This window comes from Lactuca sativa, chromosome 9 (genome assembly GCF_002870075.4).
Source record: "Lactuca sativa cultivar Salinas chromosome 9, Lsat_Salinas_v11, whole genome shotgun sequence".
NCBI lineage: Eukaryota > Viridiplantae > Streptophyta > Magnoliopsida > Asterales > Asteraceae > Lactuca > Lactuca sativa.
This window is the reverse complement of record NC_056631.2, coordinates 170,526,966-170,533,319: the sequence shown is the minus strand read 5'-3', so window position 1 is coordinate 170,533,319 and position 6,354 is coordinate 170,526,966. Positions and strand designations below refer to the sequence as shown.

The window sequence follows — 6,354 nt, the reverse complement described above, 5'->3', positions numbered from 1 at the left end:
TATATAGTGTGTTACAATTAGGGTTACACCATCTAAACCCTAATTGTCATGACCTTTCATTTCCATGACCCATGGGTTATGTAACCTCCATGGAGCATCCATGGAACATCCTATGGGTTTAACCCAATTTGATTATCCATAGAGGTTTGGCCCACTATATAAGTTATGGATGATTTGCACAATCAACCCATATATTTAATTAGTCTTCTTTTGATCACATAATTAATTCTAAATTAATTCTTGATCAATACTAACTAAATATTATTATTCTTATTATTAATATACTAGATCTTATAATATGTTAATAACCATAAGTGTCTTATTTCTCTCATTTAGTCTATCCAAGTGCAAGATGTCATACAACCCAAATGGACCATGCCGGGTCGAGTCAAGTCTTACCAATTATAGTTATGGACTTAAACATTAATCCAACAGTCTCCCACTTGGATAAGTCTAAAACTATTATTGCGAATGACTTCAAGAACCGACCGACAATCGTAGCTCTCAAAAGCTTCCGTCAAACTCTGACCTTGTAGATGAACTCTGACCTTTGTCAATGACTTGTCCATTAGATAAGGGATCATATATTCCTCCATTCTAGATATCATATGGACTGAGACATGGATTATAATCATTCTCTCTGTCCATTTGTTGTTTCCCAATTTCCGATTTATGACGACTGACTAATTGAACAAATCAAATCAGTCTTGGCCTAGCTGAGCACTTCCATTTGTCATCATCAAATCATCGAGGGGCCCACAGATATCGTTTTTATCCCGGAGGTAAAAGGAATGGATAAACTTTGACTCATATGGCTTGTTCTACTACTTGTTGAATCATACACAAAGGCATTCTTATAGCACCAAGTTATCGAATGCGTTTTGATGCAATCAATGTACAACCAACTCATAGTAACAACTCATATCTCTAGGTTTGAAGAATATAAGATATTATCGTCTCATGATCACTCGTGATAAAATACATGAAGTGATTCCAATGAGCACGGGTTGAATCTAATACTCAGAACTTATGAGCACTCATGAGTGTTGTAGCCCTTTGTCCAACATCTTAGACCTCTACAAGCCAACCCATGACAGTCTTAATTCATATCTACTTCAAACATATGACCGACTGTGGATGGTTTGAATAACTTAGTCATCCAGAACAATGACCTAGTTTATTCTGGAAGTCAAAACTTGCAAAATGAAACACAGTAATAATGGAATCTAATATGGTCTCAGAACTTATGAATATAAATAAAACACCTTTTATTTATCACCATATGATTACACATTATTCATTGTATATTGTTTTAGCTATCAACTTTATTCTTGAATTAAAACAATAGTTGTCCCATGCCCCAAGCATGTACACTATGCTTTTCTAAACACTAGTCACGCCATACACCAATTGAACATAACTCCAGTGATCCTCTTTCACAGTCCCAAATCCTTACTGCAAATGCAAGAATCCCAAATTCATGCCATTTACTAATATTATCTAAAACAAGTACTAAAATAGAAGGGGTTTCTCTAGTTTTACAAGACTAGAAACTTAACGAAAACTTAACTAGCACTTAATTAAGAAACTAACGGCTAAACAAATAAATTGCAACTAAATTTAATGATAACAAGGACTTCTGTTTAGGCTCGAATCTATTAATCCTATGGTTGGTTTTATGGTAAATATATCAGATTAACTTTTCATTGGCTACTGATTAAGATGATTAGGTTCACGTTCGTTATTGCTAATCCTTAGAAAACAGATTAATTCAAGCAGTGGCTAGTTGTCTAAATTAATAAGTTCCCTAGTTAATTAATTCGGGTTAAGTAAGACTTGTAATGGTTAATTAAATTGGTGATTCAACTAACCTCTTGTTGATGGTGTGTCACACAAGCTCATGTATTAACTTACCTATCTTCTAGTTAATTCTAGTTTGACATTCGTTATTCCTAGACATATAACTATGTAGTCACATAAGTCATAGGAAATTAATAACTAAGAGATGTTCATACAACACTACTAGAAAAACAGTCTTTTACGACGCTCATTGCGCGTCGTAAAAGGCTCAGACGACGCGCAAATGCGCATCAAGGAAGGCCCTGTCATTAAGAGAGACGACGCTCATTTACGACGCGCAATTACGACGTTTACGACATGCAATGCGTATCAAGGAAGGCCCTGTCATAAAGGAAGATGACATGCATTCGCGTGTCGTAACCTTACGACGTGCGTGTTAATGACACGCAATGCGTATCAAGAAAGCCCCTGTCAAGAAACGCCATGTCATAATTGAAGATGACACACATGTTTGTGTATCATAATTTTAAATGTTTAAAAAAATATTATTTATAGATTTACTAATTTTCAAATTAAATAATACATTAAAAATCTCATAATACAAAATAAAATACCATAAATAACAAAGATAATTCATTTCACTAATATGTCAAATACAAATAATTATTCCAAAAGTGAGTAAATGTTATACAAAAATGAACTCATTTATATACAATTGCATCATCTAGCTTACTATGTGCCAACAACTCTCTATGTGTTTACTTTTGCTTGAATCTCGTTTCCTCCAAAGCTTCTAGCCATGTCAAAATATGATATATTGAGTCTCGTTTCAAGAACCAAAATCACCTTCAATCACCCAATTAAACTCTAATGTTGGTAGACTGAGAGTTCCAAAATTGGTACAACTCTCTAAAAACTTTTAACTGTCCAGATAGTTATGTTTATATCCAACCTAATGTGGTTGACTGCCCCCTTGAACACTGATGCATCTAAAATATCACATGGTTCACGTGAAAACATAAGAAACTCAACCTAATATTTCATATAAAACCTATATTTCAGGAAATAGTATGTAATGCAAGCGTAGTCAGCTACATTTATTTTAAATTCTTTCCATGGGATTAGTCAAATGCTAATACGTCAGATACATACATATGATATATATACATGAAGTACCTTCTTTAGTCCTCTTAGACTTCTTCCATATAAGATAATATAATCCCAAAGCAATATCAAGAAAGAAGAGGCCTACACCCCCAACTGCTCCAGTAATTATGGGTACCTTATTTGACTTTTTTTCTATAATATAGAATAATCCAAGTGTTATTATAATAGCAATAACAAAATGAAAGGTAAAAGAAGATACCTCACCTTTTAGTAGATTTGTGATATCACTGAAAAATGGAGTGATTGAATATCTTGCGAAACACCCCTAATCAATAAACATTCCTTCTGTATTAGGAAGACAGTTATATAGATTACTATGGTAAGAGCATTATTATTATCTGCATAGGCCAAAGGATAAACACAAAATTAGAACTCCTTTGACAAATCCACAAAATGGAAGTGGAAAAGTTGTTATCAGATACAATAAGTGATCTAAAAATAAACAAAAACCAAGTGAAACGTATAGAAGAGACAAGATCACGCTAGGAATATTGCAGCCTGGGATGGTCCTTGATAATATTGGTGGGCTCCACCAATGGTCAAATCTGGAAAGTTAACCAGTTCTTGAATCTGCTATCTCTAAAATAAATTGGTCAATTTATTATATATTGTTTGTTCATCTCTTTAAAAATCCCATTTCCTGATACACATTACTGAGAGTAGAATCTGCTATCTCTGCGGCTTTGCTTACACCTTCTGTTAAAACCGCATCCCAATAACCTCTATCTGACATGATTTCCTCATACCGAGTCTACAAAAAACAAAATTTTTAATCTTTGAAGCATAAAGTAAAAGCTAGTAATGGAATAGGAACCTGGATTGGATGGAGATTATCAATTAAAACATCAGTAAGAACAAGTTTAAAAGTGCCCCAATTCATGTCATGACATTCCTGTGCAACTTCCTACAATAATACAAAATCATCAACAAACATAATAGATAACACTATTTTTTTTAGTATATGAAAATTGAAGTAGTTAGTTTAGTTAGTTGCTTCCTTTGTCCTGTTTGTAATGATTTGGTATATGGAAAGAAGATTATTGCATTCAGGCCTATCACCATTGTCAAACTCCAACCTAATATACCATAAGGATCTTGTCACTTGTCATATCCAAAATTAAAAATAATAATATTAATATTTTTTTTCTCGAAAAATGTCTAGATCCCTCACCCAGGAAAAGAATTTGTCTTACAAAATCAGTAAGGGTTTAAGAAATACCTTAGAAAGACCATCAGTAAGGGACATGACACGTGATCCAGTTGGTGGAATTAAGGGCTCAAGAACCTTAAAGATCGAACCACCTAGCCTGCAAAATCAATAAAAAATAATTTTAATTAGTCAATAAGTCAATGGCATCAACTATGTGGATTATTATGTCATACTTACCCTCCTAATTATTTCCATTTCCTACCACCATATAAATGATTAATCCGTTCAGGCAATTCTCATGTCAATTCTAAATGTTGCTTTTGATCCACGCCAACTAGGACTAAACCAGACTGTAAAAATATAACAACGGTTTCTATTTTCTAATTCTATGAAGGAATATTTGATAAAGGAAAATGGTAAGGTCAATGATGAGTCAAACCTGATAAAGAAGAATATCAAAAGCCATCAACACCAGATAGGTCAAATGTCCAACCCAAACATTTTTATCCCTCTAAAAACAATAACAAAACAACCATCATTAATTTCAAAAAACAATCTTGAATTAGCAAATATATGTTTTAACGTTACAAAAACAAATGAAAAGCACAAAGTGATGAATATATAAAATTATGATTAGTGTGCATAAATAAGATGTCCTAAAATGCTTAGTGCACATACCGCATGGAGATCCACAATAAAGAATAATGTCTCATACTTATCCTGAAAAAAAACATATATATATATATATATATATATATATATATATATACATACATATATATATATATATATATATATATATATATATATATATATATAAATGATATGTTTAATTCTTTAAACTATATAGAAAAATTTATACATTAATGAAACTGGTACCTGTAGTGATACCCAATTTTTTATTGCACCAAGATAATTCCTAAGGTGTATAGATCCCGTTGGCTGGACACCAGACACGATTCTCTTTCTGTAAAATACATTTTTTGGTTCATAGATTTGGTTAAGGACACATGGAAAGAAAATATAAAATAGCAATTAATGGAGATTTAATATAGTTACTTTATAGGTGTGGAGGAAGTTTATGAAATAACAGGTTCAGGGGTTGCAACACTGCAATAGTATCTTTGCCTGCTAACACCTCCAACAATTGGAATATGATTCTCTTGAGTCAAATGTAGTCTTTTTTGTAATGTACTTGAAGTACTATAGGACCTGTTTTAAAAAATTAGTTTATTGGATCATTTTTTGGGTAATGGTTATGTTCAAAAGTCACCTTTAGACTTTTTCAAACATCTTCATCTCTCAGAGACAGTATGTCAAACACTTGGCAGACATAAGACTAAATTTCAGAATTAAGTCATTGTACATGCCCTATTCAGCTCATCATTGTTTCAATGTTCAGAATAAAACTTCACTGGCAAAGATGATAGAAAAAAATGACATATGCGGGTAGAGAGATATATTTATCAAGAAATGGTTAATTGAGCTACACAAAGTGATGTTCACCTTAGGAGTAGAAACATGCTAATCTATCAGCAATTAGCCATTGCCCTACTCCAATTGTTATCATAATCTTACAATAAATATAAATCTTATTTACTCTATAAAAATAAAATTACAGTTCACCTTAAACATTGGAAGTGATAAAATTTCTTCAGGGGGTAATTTTCCATGCTCCAAATCTTCAATACTAGGAATAAACATGGGAGTCTGTTAGCGAGAGAGATGAGAGATGAGAGAGAAAGAGAGAAATGGAGGGGAAGAGTAGCTGCAACACGTAAACTTTACCTTCACTGTGTCTTCGGTTGTGTTGTTGAAGTAGGCCTAGTAAAGTACTTAGTCAATCCAACTTCCTTCCACACAATCTTCTTTTCTCAATCCCTATTCCGGGAAGTTTTTGGTCATTAGAGCAAACCATCTTCTCCCCAAATCACTCCAAACCCTAACCCCTAATTCACTAATTCAATAGTGGGATTAATTTTGTATTTACGGGAAGCTAGAGAGGAAGAAGATGAATACGAAAGTATATACGCCAGAGCAGTCAACCATGTTATGTAATTGCTTCACCGTTGGGCCCCATCGTGAGTTGCAGCAGGGCGTTGTTGATGAGTTTTGAGCATTCTAACACTTCCTAAGTGTACATGCAACCCTAATAACCTTGGATCTATGTTTGTCTAATTATCATGCAAAGTTCAATTCCAAGGTTATATTCCTATCTAGCATACATGGGGAACAAT

At 33.2% G+C, this 6,354-nt stretch overlaps 1 pseudogene; it reads right to left on the bottom strand.

Moving 5' to 3' along the window:
- Window positions 1–3,583: 3,583 nt before the first annotated feature.
- On the bottom strand, window positions 3,584–5,821 carry LOC111895460 (tryptophan--tRNA ligase, chloroplastic/mitochondrial-like; annotated as a pseudogene).
- Between the last annotated feature and the right edge of the window lie 533 nt (window positions 5,822–6,354).